A 16,604-nucleotide genomic window follows, 5' to 3' on the forward strand; every position below is an offset into this window, starting at 1 on the left:
CTTCTGGTTATTTTTCCATCAGCTTCATTCTATGCTCTTTAATTCATGATTTCTCCAATACTAGGAACATTTTCTCTCATTCTACTCTGTTCATACATTTTATGATTTTAAACACCTCTTTCATATCGCCTATAACCTAACCTGTTCCAAAGAGAACAACTCCAACTTCCAGAGTTTCCAAATAATTAAAGTTTCTGATACGTAGAACATAGAACATAAAACATTAAAGCACAGTGCAGGCATTTCGGCCCATAGTATTGTGCCAACTTTTTAAGCTACTCTAAGATCAATCTGATCCTTCCCTCCTACATAGCTCCACAATTTTCTATCATCCACATGCCTATCTAAGAGCTTCTTAAATGCCCCTAATGTACCTTCTACCACCTCCACTGGCATGGCATGGAATAATTTTGGCAATTCTCATCTGCGCTCTTTACAAAATCTTCACCTATTTCTTAAACTTATGTATTCAAACTTCTTTCAGTTCTTCTACACATTTTAGAATTGTGTCCTCTAATTTATATTGCCTCTTCACATTCCTGCTATCAAAGTGCAGCACTGTGTGCTTCTAGCATTACATTTCATCTGCCATATACCTTCCCATTCTACCAGCTTGACTATATCCCCTTGATCTATGTTCCTTTGAGTTCACTGTGTTTCCACCTTTTGTATCATTTTCAAATTTGTACATTATGCTGTATACATATTTTAATAAAAGTTGTGGTTTTATTATTGAAACCTGGGAAAGTCCACTATACACTTCCTACTAGTGACATCATTTTGTGACTATGTGTTTCCTTTCCCTTCATCAACTTTCTGCCTGGCTTCTGCAAACCCCTTTTATTCCAAGGCCTTCAATCTTAATGACATTTTATCATTGGTTTTCATTAGACCACACAGTACTGTGCCTGGGTGTATGGAGCTAGGATGCCTAAAACATTTGCACAGTAGTAATTTTATGTATTGCACTGTACTGCTGCCCCCACCCCAGAAAAAACAATTTCATGATATATGTGAGTGATGATAAACCTGATTCTGATATATGTCTCCATTGTGGACTGAGAGTGGGAGGGAAGCAAGGAGAGGGGAATCATGTTTGCTAAAAGGAGAGGGAGGGAGGAGGGAGCAGGAAGCACCAGATACTCTGTAATGATCAATAAACCAACTGTTTGGAATCAAATGACCTTGCCTGCTGTATCAGGGCTGGGTGTGATTTCACTCGCACCACACCCTCACCCTGGCATTCCTTCCCTGCCACCTGTCACATACCCCTCCCGCAGTGGTCCTCCCTGATCAATCCCAACATTGTTTGTTTCCACCAGATTTACAAACTCCCTCTCCGCTCCAATACAGTATTGTGCAAAAGTCTTTAGACCTTAGCTATATATGTGCCCAAGATTTCAGCACAGTACTGTATAAATATACATATATATACTACATAAATAACTTGTCCCATATCAAAAAAGCTCTATTATATTAGCTTGATGTTCTGTGCCTTTAGCAAGTTCATGCTGCCTTTCTCTAATTAATCTACAGTGATTTACTATATCTTATTCCTATTTTCCATTAGATCTAATCATTGCGCTTACACCACAGTCAGAAATATCTCAAGATAGTTTCACTGTATAATTGGTGCATAACGCCTAAGAATTTGATAAGGTACCCCATGCAAGGCTTATTGAGAAAGTAAGGAGGCATGGGATATAAAGAGACATTGCTTTATGGATCCAGAATTGGCTTGCCCACAGAAGGCAAAGAGTGGTTGTTGACGGGTCATATTCTGCATGGATGACGGTGACCAGTGGTGTGCCTCAGGGACCCCTTCTCTTCATGATTTTTATAAATGACCTGGAGGAGGAAGTGAACAAATGGGTTAGTAAATTTGCTGATGACACAAAGGTTGGGGGTGTTGTGGATATTGTGGAGGGCTGTCAGAGGTTACAGGGGGGCATTGATAGGATGCAAAACTGGGCTGAGAAGTGGCCGATGGAGTTCAACCCAGATAATTGTGACGTTGTTCATTTTGGTAGGTCAAATATGATGGCAGAATATAGTATTAATGGTAAGACTCTTGGTATCTTGGCAGAGTATCAGAGGGATCTTGGGATCCGAGTCCATAGGACGCTGAAAGCAGCTGCGGAGGTTGATTTTGTGGTCAAGAGGGCGTACGGTTCATCAATCGAGGGATTGAGTTTAGGAGCCGAGAGGTAATGTTGCAGCTATATAGGACACTGGTCAGACCCCACTTGGAGTACTGTGCTCAGTTCTGATCGCCTCATTACAAGGAAGGATATGGGAGCCATAGAAAGGGTGCAGAGCAGACTTACAAGGATGTTGCCTGGATTGGGGAGCATGCCTTATGAGAATAGGTTGAGTGAACTTGGCCTTTTCTCCGTGGAGCGACAGAGGATGAGAGATGACCGGTTAGAGGTGTATAAGTTGATGAGAAGCAATGATCCTGTGGATAGTCAGAGGCTTTTTCCCGGGGCTGAAATAGCTAACACGAGAGAGCACAGTTTTAACGTGCTTGGAAGTAGGTACAGAGGAGATATCAGGGGTATGTTTTTTTACGCAAGAAGTGGTGAGTGCGTGAAACGGGCTGCCAGTGACGAGTGACGGTGGTGGAGACGGATATGATAGGGTCTTTTAAGAGACTCCTGGATAGGAACATGGAGCTTAGAAAAATAGAGGGCTATGGGTAACCCTAGGAAATTTCTAAAGTAAGTACATGTTCCGCACAGCATTGAGGGCTGAAGGGTTTGTATTGTGCTGTAGGTTTTCTATGTTTTTATGTTTCTAATAATGGAAATGGCTCCAGAAAGTGGTGGATACAGCCCAGTCCAGGTAAGCCTCTCCCTACCACTAAGTACATTTACATGGAACACTACCTCAAGGAATCAGCAACCATCATCAAAGACCCCGACCATCCAGCCCATGCCCTCTCGTTACTACTATCAAGCAAGAAGTGTAAATGCCTTAGGAATCACAGCACCTGGCACAGGAACATTTATAACCATAGAACCATCCGGTACCTGAACTGGCATGGATAACTTTATTCAGCACTTTTCTGAACTGATCCCACAACCTGCAGATTAATTTTTAAGAACTCCTTATAACTCTTATGTTCTCAGCTTTTTTTTTATTTCTGTGGTTTGTCTTCTTCTGGTTGTTTGTCAGTCTTTTTTTCCTGTAAATTACCTGCAAGAAAATGAATCTCGAGGCGTTATGTAGTAACGTATATATATTTTGATAATAAATTTACTTTGAACTTTGAAGAAGCATTCACTGGTTTAGTCTTTTGTTTCATAACCCCTAAGCCTTTTGCAAATCTCTTCCCCACTGATTTACTTTAACAAGATTTAAGATTTTATATTTTTTTCTTTATCAGAGTAAAGATATGAGATATCTTATATCTTTTCTTTAACAACATCTATAAGAATACATGACAAGGTGGAGTCAACACTGGCAAGTCCTTGTAGACACCTACAAAGATGGAAACCAGAAATGACAGGAACTTGGTGACATTTTCAGGTTTTTTGCCCTGGATGACTTGATCTTCTCTTTAACCTGCACAAAGCTATTTTCAACCATGTGCAGCTGTAAATAAAGCTCTTTGTTCTGGATTTTGCCTTTATTTAAGCTTGACAGTTTGTTGATAACATTTTCAGAACACTTCTTCATGAGTGTGAGGGCTTATCTCCACGTGGTGGCAATTAGAATGCTATTTTGATTGAGAAAGCAGTATCAGACCCCCCTCAATACTTAATTCACGGTAACCTAAAATAGTTCAAGAAATGATTTTATCTCATATGATAGCCAGTTTTATAGGTACAGTACTCTGGATGCTAATTGCCCAGCAATATTGGTTTTCTTTACATTAAGCTCTGCATAAGTGTAAGAAGAGTCTAATTTAGGGGAAATTTTCACCAATGTCAATAAAATCTTGAGATGTGGGCAGAGGTAATTGTATGTCATCTACCATTTGATTTAAAGTCATTTTGATTTAAAGTTTCCTTTCTGTACCATTACACAAGAATACCAGAAAATAGGAGTAGCAGTTAACCATCGGAACCTTCAAGCCTACTCTGACATTCAATAGGATCATGGCTTCTAATAATGATTTCTAAAGTTTAATCTTGCCTTAAACTATCTATATTTTGATGAACCCAATCATCAGCCAATGCAAGTTTGTGCAGAATTATTTATTTGTCTCTCTTCAGTGGTATGCATTTAAAAATTCTTCATAATTTGTTCCAGAAACCATATTACTTACAAACATAGTCTGAGAGCTATCTATTATGTCCAAGTTTATTAGGCACCACAGTAGCATAGCGGTTAGTGTGATGTAATCACAGATTGGTGCGTTCCAGAGTTCAGAGTTCACTTCCATTGCCATTTGTGTGTTCTCTCCATGACCGTGTGGATTTCCTCTGGGTGCTGCTCCTGTTTCCTCCCACAGACCAGAGACTGTGTAGGATAACTAGCCGTTGTAAGTTGTCCTGCGATTATACTAGGGTTAAATAGGTGGATTGTTGGGTCGTGCAGCTCGTTGGGATGAAAGAGCTTGTTCCATGCTGTATCTTTAAATGAATCAGAATCAGGTTTAGTATCACTGACATATGTCATGAAATTTATTGTTTTGTGGAAGCAGGACAGCGCAGTACATTAAAAAGCTGTAAATTACATAAGTAGTGCAGAAAGAGAACAAAATAATGAGGTAGTGCTTCATGTAGTAACATATTTGTACTTTGGTCATAAATTTACTTTGAACTTTGAACAAGCATTCACTGATGGTGGAGGGAAAGAGGCTGATCCTGAAATGTTGACTGTGGGTCTTCAGGCTCCTGTACCACCTCCTGGACGGGAGCAATGAGAAGAGAGCATGTGTTGGGTGATGGATGTCCTCACTGGGGTTCCAAGTATCAAAGGATGTGGATTTCCTTCAAAAAGGGATGATCCGTTTCAGGGTCATTTAGCTGAAAGATGGAAAACAGTTCCTGTTCCAACTTACGCTGCTGATTTGTTGGAGAACAAGTAGTTTTCATTCTTAGCTACAAGATCAGGTTAGTGATTTCCATAAATTGCCGAGGAAAATGTCCAACAATCTGCGTGCCAGTTGAATCAGGAAGTAATGGTATGAGAATTCATGTCTTTAATTTGCAGGTAAGGATTTGAGCCACTCTGTTCCCCAAGTGAAAATTTATTTCCTACCAGTTCCTCTACAAATTGGAAGCAGACAATACACTGAAAAAAATAAAAGGAAATGCTGAGAGTGAAGGGGTAGGGATGATTTTTTTAAAGATAGAGTTCACTAATCTTAACTTATTGAGCTGAAACAGTTTCATAGTACATAAAAAAGTTGAAGTGAAAATCACATTCACAGGGAAAGAATGTAATCTCTACTGGAAGTATTTCTTTTTGTAAAAATGGAACTATTAGATCCTTTAATTAAAAAATAATGGGCCTCCAAAGTGATTTATATTCATAGATTTTATGTCAGCTTTGAGAATCTGAAGTTGAAATTGTTGTGGATTTCTTGAGGCAAGCTGCTATAAATCACCTCCCAGATCCATTACTTTGCTAATATACTTTACTTTAGTGTGAGATTAATTTAAAAGCCTCATTCAACCTCTTTTCATATTGAACATCTTTAGTATAGACCTCCTCAGAGACTGGAGAAATAAATTAATTGCATTTCTACTGAATTGTGTTAATGTTAAAACCAGGTAATGACCCATGATTTCTTTTGTTGTTGCTTCATCTTGCCATTCTATTGACAGTGGCAATATTTGGGGTAGTTGTTGGAAGTTCAGGATTAATCTGTGGACACTAGTTTATCAGCTTTAAGTTATGTTTTTACAATGCAATAGGCATCTTTCAATCCAACGTATTGTGTAGACCAATTTAACCTACTCCAGATCAATCTGCATCACTGCCTGGATCAGGAATTGCACCATCTCGGATTGCAAGACCCTAGTGATGTCAGCTGAGAAGATCATCGGGGTTTCTCTTCCCGCCATTACAGACATTTACACCACGCACTGCACCCGTAAAGCCAACAGCATTGTGAAGGACCCCACGCACCTCTCATTCAAACTCTTCTCCCTCCTGCCATCTGGCAAAAGGTGCCAAAGCATTTGGGCACTCACGACCAGACTGGGCAATAGTTTTTTCTCCCAAGCCATCAGACTCTATAATACCGAGAGTCTAGATGACATCTACATCGTTTATTATTATATTGTAATTTGTCCTCTACTGTGCCTACTGTCTTGTTTATTATTTATTGTACTGCCCTGCACTGTTTTGCGCACTTTATACAGTCCTGTGTAGGTCTGTAGTCTAGTGTGGTTTTTGTGTTGTGTTACGTAGTCTAGTGTAGCCTTGTGTTGTCTCACTTAGTCCAGTGTAGTTTTGTGTTGTTTCATGTAGCACCATGGTCCTGGAGGAACGTTGTTTCATTTTTACTGTGTACTGTACCAGCAGTTTATGGTCGAAATGACAATAAAAAGTGTCTTGACTTGACTTGAATCTAACCCTTGCCTCCTATACAGCCCATAGTGCTTCTTTTTTTAAACATCTGGAGGCCTATCTAAGAGTAATTTAAATATTCCTTTTGTATCAGCTTCTACCAACATATCAACACTGCGTACCAGGCACTCACTACTCTCTGTAAAAGTACGCACGACTGATATCTCCCCAAAAGTTTCCTCCATTCACCTTAAATGGGTGTCCTCTGGTGTTGGCCATTATAGCCCTTGGAAAAAAGTGATGGCTATCCAATCTATCTATCCCTCTCATAATCCTATAAACCTCTATCAAGTCTCTCACGGCCCCTTCAGTTCACCTAAGTCCATTCTTAAGATCCTTCCTGGATAACCTATTATTCTCAAGAGCCCTGTCTGATATTTGTTTCCTAAACCTTAAGTATGCATTCTCTTTCCTCTTGACTAAATGTTCCACCTCTCTTGTCAGCTATGGATCCTTTACCCTACCATCCTTTCCCTGCTTCAGTGGGAGGAACATGTTCAGAGCGGTCCCTAGGTTTTAAACAACCTCTAGATTTCTGCTGTGCATTTCCCTGAGAATATCTAGTCCCAGGTTCCTGCACTCACAAGTTTTTTCATACATGTGCCTATCTAAGATCTCTTAAATATCCTTAATATATCTGCCTCGACCACCACCTCTGGCGAGCGTTCTATGCCTTTATCTGCGTAAAAAAATCTTACCTCTGACATTCCCCTATACATTCCTCCAATCAGCTGAAAAGTTATGGTCCTTCATATTAGCTATTTCTGCACTGCCAAACAGACACAGGCGGTCCATTCTGTCTATGCCTCTTGTCATTTTATACATCTCTGTCAAGTCATCTCTCATCCTTCACTTCAAAGCAAAAAGCCCTATCTTGCTCAAACTTTCCCCATGGGGCAAGCTCTCTAATCCAGGCAACATCTTGATAAATCTCTTCTGCATGCTCTCTAAAGTTTCCACATCCTAACTAGTTCCTGACATATGAATTTATAATCCATTATGGCAACTGGAGAACTTAAATTCAAATATCAATTAATAGTTAGGAGGTTAAAAAGAGAAGTATTCCAAGTAACTGTCATTACTGGATTGTTAAGAAAGCCAGCTAATGCCTTTCATGAGAAAAACAAGAAATCTGTTATTGTTACCCAGTCTGACACCTAGGTTATTCTGGACCCACCCATGTGGCTCATATTTAACTCAACTCAGGTGCAATCAGGCATCGACAATGAATGCATTTATTGCCAAAGGCAGCTGTGTCCTGTGAATGAGTACATTTTTAAAAATGTCATTCTGGTAATAAAGAACATGTTTTATGGACACAACTGGAATTCCAAAAGGTTACCGTTCTTTTGAAAAGTAATTAAAAAGTGAAGCGCGGTTGGAAATTGTAAACCAGTCATTCTTTCACCACGCTCTTCTTTAAAATAGTATTTTGTGTCATTATAATGTTCTGGTACTGCTGAGAAAGTCCTGATTGGCCTTTCCACATAGGAATATTAATTATTATTCCTTATTTGAATTGCCATGCGTAAGTTTCCCTTTCTACCATAGTAGTCAAAGAACTCTGATTAAGTTCACTAATGGCCATTTAGAGAATTATATAGGATGTGATACAGGTAATTTATCCCACAGCTGAAGTTCCTGATTTTGACAGCGATGAGAAAGTTATCATTCCTCCTATCCATCATTGTCCAGCTTGATGAGATTGCTCTCAATCTACTACCACACTTATCTATCCAATTACAACAGAGAAACAGTTTCTCTTTCCATGATGACACTATTACAATCGACGTCCCACCAAAAGAGAGGAAGCACAGCAGGTAGCACTGCTGCCTCTCAGCTCCTGCAGCTTAAGTTTGATCCTGAACTTCGGTGCTATCTATGTGGAGTTTGCATGTTATCCCCGTCATCCTCTGGTGCTACTGTTCCCTTCCACGTCCCAGTGCTATGCTGGTTGGCAGGTTAGTAAGTAACTGTAAGTCACCCTCTGTGTAAATGCATAATAGGAGGATTGGAGTGAAACTCATGTACAAAAGAGGTAGGAGAGACTCACAGGGTGACTCAATGGTGCAGTAGTAGGATCAGTGGAATTTCTCTGAGAGTTGCCATTGGCTTCTTGGGCCAAATCAGCCACTACTATCTCATTAAAAAAAACTTTCATAAAGATATGATCTGAAGGATCTATCCATGGTCCTTTTCTTGTTCATCTCTATTTGCCCCATCTGAAAAATTAACAGAAAATCACACTAACAGTTTCCACATTTACGTTGCGATCACCCAAATGTAACTCAACCACCTTTAGGTCTTCATCATGAGATCAGAGGTGCGGAGGACCAGCAACTTTAAATTTCTCGGCATTATCGTTTAAGAGGATCTGTCCTGGGTCCAGCACAGCTCCCATTACTTTCTTAGAAGTTTGTGAAGATTCAGAATGTCATCTGAAACTTTGACAAACTTCTGTAGATGCACGGTGTAGAGTATACTGTCTGGTTGCATCATGTTATGGTATAGAAACACTAATGCCCTTGAACGGAAATGCCTACAAAAAGTAGTGGATACAGCCCAGTCCATCACAGGTAAAGTCCTCCCCAGCCTTGAGCACATTTACACAGAACACTGTCACAGGAAAGCAGCATCTATTATCAAGGACACTCACCATCTAGAACTGGGTTTCTCAACCAGGGTTCCACAAAATCCTAGGGTTCCATGAGTTTGCTAGGGGTTCCACAAGAGATCATGATTTTAAAAAAACATTATTTTTTAACTTTGTGCAGTGCATGGTGCCAGCGCTCACAGTGGTGGGCAGTGACTGAGCAGCCCAGTTAGCAATCTCATTTGAGCTCCCTCAGCCTAATATGGCAGTGTGCAGCTGGACCATGTTTATTTGGTTGAGTTCATTCTCAATTTTTGATGCAAGATAGAGGAGGCCGTTGATAATTGGTGAGTGCTGAGCTGCATGGGGGTAGGACGGCTGGCTTCTGAGCATTGAATAGGCTTGCCTAACTTGGGCTGTGACGTCACCTCTTCCACCAACTTCCCTTTACGCACTGCCAACTGACTTATGGGAGCAAACACACTCTACCGGGTGGAAGAAAATTGGAGGAAAATTTTAATTCTCAAGGAATTTTTACGTGCTGCGACTCATCTGCTGGCCTGCCACTTTGCCGCTGTTGTAAACATTGCAAAAGGCGGATTGTGTAGGTTAGAAATGAATTGTATTGTGAAGTGTTCATATTTTTTTGCGGTTTTCTCGTTTAGTTACTTATTATGCCGTTCTTATTAGGCAACAATGGACACAAAAAAGTTTGTCTTTATAATGAAAGCTACTTATCAATGTGTTTTACATGGACTAGTGATACAATTGTCTTATTCCACTGTGCCTCATCTATGGCAAACAACTTACAAATAGAGCAATGGCTCCAGCAAAACTGAAAAGACACTTGACTACAAATCACAGCCATATGACACGTAAAAGTGCTGACCATTGGAATCTCAAAACAAACAGAGTAAAGCTTTTGTTAATAAAGTCACAGCAAAAGGCTTCAGGAAGCAAGTTATTTAGTAGCAGAAGTTATTATTCAGAAAATTAAAAGTCACACAGTTGGTGAGAACCTAATGATGCCAGCATGAAAATTATAGTGGGGTAAAATGCTAGGACAAGATGCTGTATGGGAAATTAAAAAGGTTTCACTCTCAAACAGTATGATAAGTCAACGTGTTGATGACATGTCAGATGATGCTGAAGAAGTTTTATGTGATTAAATGAAAGACAACAGCTTCTCTATCCAGGTTGATGAGTCAACAAATTTCACCAATAAATGTCATGCTGTAGTATTTGTAAAATTTGTATATGACGGTGAAATTCAAGAAAACTTTTTCTGTTGCAAAGAGCTGCCCGAAACAAGCAAAGGCCAAGATATATTTAAGTTTTGTCTTCATATCTGGAAACAAGAGGTCTGTCTTGGAGGAACTTTGTTGGCATTTGTACTGATGGTGCCCCATCAATGGTTGGCTCTGTGAGAAGTTTCATTTCTCTTGTAAAACAAAATTCTGACATTGTCACAACTTACTGTTTCAACATTGTCTTGCTTGTTACATACACCTGCTAGGGTGCATTCTCCAGTTACCTTATAAGGTAACCGTAGCCTTCAGCCAGGAGCAGATGTCATCAGGTGGTTCCCAAACTTCACCGAGTGTTTTGACCCTTAACCACGACACTCTCCAGTTGGTGGGTCGGCATTGGTGGCCAAATCACTGCCCGTCTGCTCCTGGCTTCCAGCTCCCCTCCTCTTGCCTACTGCAAATCCAACAAGAAGCTCGTTCTGCCTCTTCCCCCATCCTACAAGCTGCTTGTTTTTTGCTCCTTTCGTCCAGGCCCAGATCTGACAACAACTGCCATGCTGATTTGACTGGGAAACCTCTGCAGCCGATCTCCACAGGGAACAACCATGCCTGCCATCCCTTGTCTTTACACTCCTGCAGAAAGGGCTGGTACTTCAAGACCTTTTTCTCGTGGGCCTCTTCCCGTTCCTCCTCCCACGGCACAGTCAACTCGACCAGAATTATTTTCTTGTCTTCAGTTGACCACAGTACAATGTCCGGGCATAGGGTTGTGTGCACCACATCCGGGAACTGCAACCTCCTTCGCACATTGACCCTCATCTCCCAGGACCTGGCTGTTAGCAGCAGATTGGGCCTTGGTTGTTTGGTTACGAAAGGCCTAGCTCCCTCTTTGATGAAGGTGATGGCCTTCCTCAAATCTGTGCCAGCCGTCCTCTTCTTGCATCTCTCCCGCTCTAGTGTGTCAGCAAGAGCCAGAAGCACCTTATCACGGCGCCACCTATACCGCCCTTGAGTTAGAGCTGTTTTGCACCCGGACAGTATATGAGCCAGTGTCCCCTTTTGACCACAGAGCTTACAGTTCGGGTCCTCTCTCATCCCCCATGTGTACAGATGTAATATTGAAGGAAGGGTGTCATACACGGATCGCAAGAGGAAGGAAATACGGAAGGGCTCCAGTCTCCATAACTCTGCCCATGAGATCTTGCGCTTAGGCAGATCCCATTTTGTCCAGACACCCTGGGACCCTTGTTCCACTGCATTTGAAATCCGCTTCTCTTCCTCATGGATCCGTACTTCTGCCTGTATCATGTCTCACCTGTTCCTTATGCTTGCGTTTCCCCACTTCTGGAAGTGAACTGAGCCGAGGCCTTGCCACCCGACGCAGGGGTTGCCGATGATATCTTGCAGCTTCAGAGAACACACTGCCTCCTCCACAGCTGCGTTGGCTGCCCACTTACGCCCAGATCTGGTTGTAACGCCTGCTTGCTTTATGAAGACGTCATTAGAATCTCTCAAGCTTAATAAAGCTCTGCATTTTGCCACCTTGAATTCCTCCACAACAGATGACAGGGGATTCCTCCGCAGTTGCCCAGAACAAATGTAGAGGCCCACTGAAGAGAAGCTTGGGGGAACTCCCAACCACCTCCACAGGTGCTTGTTGGTTTTCCTCTCGATGCCCTCTACGGCAGTCATGGGAAACTCATAAAGTGTGAAGAGCCAGAGAACCTGGGCAGAATAAATGTCATGTTGTAAATAGCATTAATTAAAATGAATTTACAACCTTTGTTTAAGTTAAATCTACTGAGCCTACCTTTAGAAAATTAAGTCCCGTTTTGGCTTAAGCCATTTATTAACAGAAATGTATTATGTTTGCCTTATGAATTTTTAAAATTTATGAAAGGGGAAGAAAGAGATTAACTTCAAGAAAGATAAACTAAGCTTAACTGTCTGTTTTTTCAAGAAAGGTGGGCTAAAAATTCATTCTGTAGTCAAAAGAGCATCGGCAATTAATTCTGGATTATTATATCTACAACTTACCGATCACACTAACATACTGTGAGCTATATATATAATAATTTTTACGCAGGGGTTCCTTGAGATCTGAAAATTATTTTAAGGGTTCCTCCAAGGTTGAGAACGGTTGACCTAGAGTGTGTTCTCTTCTCACTGGTGACATCAGGAAGAAGGTACAGGAGCCTTAGGACCCACACCAACGGTTTCAGGAATAGTTATTACCTCTCAGCCATTAGGCTCTTGAATGAGGGGATAATTTCTCTCAATTTCACTCACCCCATCACTGAACCTATAGACCTATGAACCTATGGACTTAACTTCAGGGATTCTTCATCTCGTGTTATCAATATTTATTGCTTATTTATTATTATTATTGTTTTTCTTTCTTTTTGTATTTGCACTGTTTGTTACCTTTTGCACACTGGTTGTTTGTCCATTCTGTTGGGTGTGGTCTTTCATTGATTCTATTGTATTTCTTATATTTACTGTGAATGCCCTCAAGAAAACAAATCTCAGGGTAGTATATGGTGACATATACGTACTTTGATAATAAATTTACTTTGAACTTTGAACTTTAATCTCTCTCAATTCCTCTACTGTGATGAGACAATTTGTCTGCTGCTAGTATTCAAACAGCATATTTTTTTCCAAATAAATATTAAGACCAAAACCAGAATCTTTGATGCCAGCACAAGCTCTTCTCTCTATTTTTCAGTTCCATTGCTCTCTTTGGACAGTGGAATTAGTATCTTGCATGAGTGTTATGATCTGAATTCTGCTTTGTGTGTCATTTCAACTTCATCACTATGATGGCCAATTTCAATCATATTGACATCCCCTGACTCTGCCTGGCCTTTGTAACATTAAAGCTGAAATTCGGTCTGGTAGTTCAGTTACAAGGTTGAGGATTAACTTACAGTGCTTGATACCCATTCTCATTTACCAAAGCATATTTCATTTTGTAAAATATTTTCTTTAACTGTAGCTTTGGAGATTTAACATTGATAAAGACTTGGCTGAAATGAGATTATAGCAAGTAATAGATGAATGATTGGAAAACTAAAGCTGAGCCAATATTTTCGGTATGATATGAAACATAAAAGTAATAAATACTAATTCAGACAAGGGTAATTTTGTGCTTCATTGTCTCTTTGGAATGTTTTCTGAACAATTCAGTTGGACGTAGAAAGCTGAATAAAAATTAAAATGCATTCAGCTTTCCAGTAGTAATTTCCTACAAACTATCCACTTTATTTTTAAACACACAACGATTTTTCTTATTAAGTGGTTTGGTGCTGAGGTAATTTGATGTGAATTGACAGAAGACAAGTTCCTATCAATATTGAGTACAAGGGCTTGCTGTAAAAGTAATGATATTAATTGATAGTATCTTGCGCTCAGCATGCAGTTGGAGATTAGATACACAGAATAATATTCATCTTTGCTTACATCATTTGTCATTTTCATGATGGCCCTTAGCATGGGAATCCATTTCATGTTTTGTGTAAACTATACTATTAAATCCTACTGTCTGAGCTGTGAGGAGCAGATGTGGCTGAATTTTGAGCTCCCAGATGCTTATTTAAATGCCCTCCTACAGAGTAAACACTGTTAATCGCCTTCATACACTGATAACACCTCCACATGGCCAGAATGAATCTTGCTTTGTTCATTTGTTGCTAATTGCATGGCTTGATGTATTCCTAAGTGCAGTTATATACAAAAAAGAGAAATTGCTGCTTTTGCACATTAAATGTTTGTAGCACCTTGAGCTGGCTCAGTAATAACTTTTTTTAAAAAGATGTCTAGAGAAAAAGTCTTAAGGCTTCATCCAATTCTTGATTTAAAAAAGGACATGGCACTAATTAGCATTTTAATGGCCTGCAATTATCTGCAATTCGCTTTAAGATAACTATTTCCCAAGCAGTTTAACTTCACCACACATTGAAAGCAAAAATGTTTCTGGTGAAAATACAGGGCTGGATCAAAACACACACACACACACACACCTATATATATATTTCTGGGATGTGGTATGGTGTAAATTAACACCCCCTTTGCTGCCTATGTACCATTGTGTCTTAAGTATTGTATCTCATGATGGTATGGTAAAATATTCCAGAATATACATCCAGGACCAAAAAAGGGGGCTGGTGATTGCCACAAGAATCAAGAATTCTAGGCACTCTCAATGCACCTCAACCCTTAAAGGAATTGGAAGCAGAAATTAATTTCAAATCAATGGAATCTACATACTCTTAAAAGTATAATAAGTACTCTAGTTCAATTACACAGTTCAGTAAGCACACTGATACCTCGCTGAGATTAGTAAACTGAATGTAAAGAGTGATTATTAATGCATAATAAATATTGTGGTACTGACAAGATGAAGGGCCTCGACCCAAATGATGATTACTTTTCTCTCCACTGATGCTAATTCCAGCAATAGCCACTTTGATTATTGGCTCCTGTTGTTGTGAATGGGTGGGGAAATGATGGCAGAGGATATCCTTAACATTATTTAAAGGCAGTCAGTCAGCAATTCTGACAAGAGAGATGCATGCATGATGGATTAATGGCTGGCAGTCATCCAAAGAGTGCAGCTAATTTAATCAATTACGCAAGTCATTCTACAGAGGCTGGAAATCCAGAGCAACACACACAAAATGCTGGAGGAACTGAGCAGGTCAGGCAGCATCTATGGAAAAGAATAAAGAGTGGATGGTTCAGTTGAGACATTGATGAGAGTTCTGATGAAGGGCCTCAGCCTGAAATGTTTACTATTTATTCCCCTCCATGGATGTTGCCTGGTCTGCTGAGTTCCTTTAGCATTTTATGCGTGTTACTCAGCTTGCTTGATATAGGGCTGGGACCCTTGTTGAAGGAGTTTGGCTAGGCAGGAGGAAGGAAGAACAATCTTAAGGCAAAGGAAGAAATCACTGAGGAGACCAGTATGAGGAGCTTATTTCTCAGAACAAGGCTGAGAAACTGCGTTTAGTGACTACAGCAGTGATGTCAAAGATGCTTTCATATGAATTACTCTCTTCTCATTCTGTCCTCATAAAGTCATGCTACTCACAACACTTCATTCAACGGCTTTCCCTTGCTTCCCTGCAATCTCTGTGCCTCAGTCACGTCACATCCATATACTCCATGCACTGTAACTTAACACTCCATGACCCTCACTTGCCTGCATTTCACATCATTCACACATCTTCATTCTATGATGGCAACATGCACAATTTCAATGCTACTGACAAGGTTACCATTAATACACCCAAGATGTCACTTGCACCACACCCACTTTATAGGATCTGACATCAGTTTACAAAGGTGAATCGCATTTGCATTCTTAACTTCAACAGAGAACAAGTCACCTGCAATGCAGATGTTTGTGATGGAAAGTTAAAGAGCTAGAGATAAAACAAGATATAACAAGATACAAAATTCTGCTTAAGAACTGACATGTAGTTAATTTCTGGAATTAAGGATGCATTGGATTCTCTAAGTATTTTGAAACACATAACCCAGAGAAACATCAAAAATAAGATGTTACTGTATGAGAACGTGGTGGTGCAGCAAGGAGAGCTGCTGTCTCACATCGCTAGGAACCCAGGTTGAATCCTGACCTCGGTTGCTGACCTCGTGGAGTTTCCACATTGACACTGTGACAGCGTGGGTTTCCTCTGCTTGTTCCTGTTTCATCCCTCCATACAAAGACTGGCAGATGATTAACTGGCCACTATAAATACCTCCAAGTGTATAGCTGAACTATAGAATCTGGATGGAGTTAATGGGAATGAGAGGAGAATTAGATGGGATGAGTGTAAGTAGTTGTTTGGTGTTCAGTGTGAATTTGGTGGGCTGAATGGCGGTATGACTCTATGATTCAAACAGACCAGAATGCTGCATGAGAGGATGAGAGTGGAGTATGAGCATGTGTGTCCGGAAAAGCAGTGAAAATAATAAACAACAGACATATTGAGTGTGTTGGGGAGCGTTATGTAAGACATTGGTGAGTATTGTATATGGCTTTGGTGATCCTGTTATAGGAAAGATATTATTAAAATAGAAAGAGTTCAGAAAATATTTACCAGGATGTTGCCTGGACTTGGGAGGCCCGAGTTATAGGAAGGATGTGTAGACTAGGACTTTATCTCTTGGAAACGTAGGAAATTGAGGGGTGACCTGAGAGAGGTGTATGGCATCATGAGAGGGAA

This window comes from Mobula birostris, chromosome 7, assembly GCF_030028105.1.
Source record: "Mobula birostris isolate sMobBir1 chromosome 7, sMobBir1.hap1, whole genome shotgun sequence".
Taxonomy (NCBI): Eukaryota; Metazoa; Chordata; class Chondrichthyes; order Myliobatiformes; family Myliobatidae; genus Mobula; species Mobula birostris.